This window comes from Peromyscus eremicus, unplaced genomic scaffold (assembly GCF_949786415.1).
Source record: "Peromyscus eremicus unplaced genomic scaffold, PerEre_H2_v1 PerEre#2#unplaced_3498, whole genome shotgun sequence".
Taxonomy (NCBI): Eukaryota; Metazoa; Chordata; class Mammalia; order Rodentia; family Cricetidae; genus Peromyscus; species Peromyscus eremicus.
The window spans coordinates 25664-28806 of record NW_026737732.1 but is presented as its reverse complement, the minus strand read 5'-3'; the positions used below and the strand labels follow the sequence as shown (position 1 = coordinate 28806).

The window sequence follows — 3143 nt, the reverse complement described above, 5'->3', positions numbered from 1 at the left end:
ATTTAGATGAGGAGGTTTGGGGGAGGTAATGAAGTCTTGAGGGTGGAGCCCTTGTCAGTGGGGCCAATGCTCTCATAGAAGAGACCCCCAAGAAGCTCTCTTGGCATTTCTACTATGTGAGGACAGTGAGAAAGCTTTGATTTTGTTTTGCATGCAGAAATTTATTATTATCGTTATTAATTTATTTTTGGTCTTTTGAGAAAGGGTTTCTCTGTGTAGCCCTGGCTGTCCTGGAACTAGCTCTGTAGACCAGGCTGGCTTTGAATTCACAGAAATCCACCTGTCTCTGCCTCCTGAGTATTGGAATCAAAGGTGTGCTGCCACCATGATGCAGCTATTTTAATTTTTATGATGATAAAATGTCAATCTTTGTGTAATGTTCTACCCCAGAGCTTCCATCCAGCTGCCCTTAAAACAGTAAGGTGCAAGTCCTCTGCTGTCACAGGAGACCTGGAACTTTTGAGGATTAAGGAGCTACCTTTCGGCCAAGCAGACTCTTAGTATTTTCATTTAAAAGGTCTCCAGTATCTAGACTTAAACAAGCCATGCAAACAAAAATGTGGAATCAGTAGTTAAAAAAGAAAGAAAGAAAGAAAGAAAGAAAGAAAGAAAGAAAGAAAGAAAGAAAGAAAGAAAGAAAGAAAGAAGCTGGTCCCAACAATTCAGACTCCACAGACATGGCCACGGCTAAACTTGATTGCCAATAGCCCCTCAGTTCTCATCTATTTTTACCCATAGTTAGAAAATAGTTATACAGAAAGCGATAAATCCCTCAGGAACTGAGTTTGTCACATATTTATTCCCAAAACAAAGCCTCAGAATAGTTTTTTGGAGATCCCTTCTGTCCACTACTCTCACGTCATCATTTATGAGCCAATACCTTCATCTGGGACTTCCCAGTCCTGAGAATTCTGAGGAATAAGTTTCTATTGTTTATAAGCCCACCATCCTTTGCTATTCTGTTATAGGCACCCAAATGAACAGGTCTGAGACATGGATGGGGTGACTTTTCTGTTCTCTCTGAGAACTTCAAACTCGGATAACAACAGCACCCACATATTCTAGTTTCATTTCTGTTACTGTAATAAAACACTCTGACAAACAAAAGGGCTTTTATTTCAGATTATGGGTTGCAATCCATCACTAAGCAAAGCCAGAACAGGAACTCCAGCAGGAACTTGAAGCAGAAACCATGGAGGGATGCTGCTTTCTGTTTGATGGGCTTGTACTCAGCTAAATTTCTGTTTTTAAGAAAGAGTTTAAAATTTTAATTATGTAGTGTGTGTGTGTGTGTGTGTGTGTGTGTGTGTGTGTGTGTGTGTGCACATGTAAGTGCAGTACCTGCAGAGGCCAGAAGAGGGTGTTAGATCTCCTAGAGCCACCTGATTAGTTGAGTTCTTTAATAATGAACATTGGGTGTGTCCCTTGAATCCTTTCATCTCAGACTGGCAAGAAGCCTAAATGACACGAGGGCCAGTCAGACCCATGATCCAACTCCAATCTCATCACTTAATAGCCGTGTGACCTGAGCTCACTTCATTTGTAAAGTGGGGGTGATAGAACTCCCACACACATACACAGTCATTTTTAAGGTAGGTATTATTATCTGGGAACACTGCAAAGCTGTTGAAACTGGGACATAGGCAAGGTAAAGTGTGAAAAGCCAGAGTTTTTGGTTTGGGATAAGCCTGTCACTGGGGGGCACAGACTCCCTTTTGTACATTCTTGGATTTACTGATGAGAGTATTTAAAAATAACCCAGAAAAGAACTCTGCGATTTATTGCATCAGAGAGAAGGAGAAACAGGGCAGACAAGCTGAAGATCTTGACAGCTGCTGGAAGGAGGGGGGAGCCAGCAGGACAAAGAGAAAGACCCCGTCTTTAAGAGCAAGGGCTGGTGAGCCGGCTCAGCTGGGAAAGGTGCTCACCCCAAGCCAGGCAGCCTGAGGCTGGAGTCCATGTGAGGAGAGAACTGACCCCCAAAGTTGTCTTCTGATTTTCACATGTGCACACGCTCATGTATACACACACACACACACACACACACACACACGCATGCACACGCACGCACGCATGCACACACATACACATACACACTAAATACATATTTACATAAATGAAGTAGAATAAATTTTTAAAATGGTTCACGTATAAAGAAACAGGCTTCGGAGGATGTAGTGGTTAATATCATCAACTTGGTAGGATCTGAAGCCACCTAGGAGATGCCCCTGGGCGTGCCTGTGGGGGATTATCTAGATTAGGTTAATTGAAGTGGGAGACTCACTTTAACTGTGGGTGAAACCGTTCTCTGGAACGGAGTCCTAGACTGGATATAAAGGAGAAAACGAGACGAGCTCTGCATTTGTCTCTCTGCTCCCTGACAGTGAGGTACAGTTGTCTCCTCCGATTGCCACTGTGCAATCTCTACCACTGTGCCTTCTCTACCACAACGGACTGTTGCTCTCAGCGGCCTAAAACTTGAGATGTGTCCAAGGTAGGCAGCGTCTATTGCCATCAGGCCGTTTTCTAGTTAGCCTTGGGCCAAGATAGCTTTTGGGCCCTTGTCAATGATACGCTGGTACAATAGAGGCGCGAACATCGTGGGAGTGACCAAGCACTATACGACTGGATGTGAGGCCCACTCCATGGCATGGAGCCCATGCCCGACACTGCTCGGGTGGCCAAGGACCTGAGACCAGACAGGCTGTGGGCCTGGGGGAAAACAAACTATTCTGTGCTAAAGGAAAAGTGGCAATAAAAGGCTTTCAAGTGACACTCTGCTGTACCCATAGCTCAGTGTCTCACTCAGGTAGCAGCAGAGAGGCTTCCTCCTCCAGTACATGGGAACTAATACAGAGACCCGCAACTGGACAAAGTGGAGCAGTGATAGACTTTGGAGCACTTAGTCTTAAATGGGATGTCTTCATCAAAGCCCTCCGTCAGGGCTCAGGGAACCCCACAGAAGAGGTGGTGGATGGAGTATGAGGGTAAGAGGGGATAGGGGCCACCAAGAAAATGGTGTCTCCCAAACACAACAGGACCGATGCACACGTGAATTAACAGAGATGGTGACAGCATGCGCAGGACCCCCACATGTTTAAGCCACATGGAGTCCTAGTACTGAGACGGGGAAGTGGACGTAA

General features: G+C 45.1%; 1 non-coding gene across 1 annotated transcript; it reads right to left on the bottom strand.

The window, feature by feature from the left end:
• Positions 1-811: 811 nt before the first annotated feature.
• On the bottom strand, positions 812-894 carry LOC131902178 (small nucleolar RNA SNORD75). Its single transcript, XR_009377028.1, has one exon. It is a non-coding gene; the product is annotated as a small nucleolar RNA SNORD75 (small nucleolar RNA).
• Between the last annotated feature and the right edge of the window lie 2249 nt (positions 895-3143).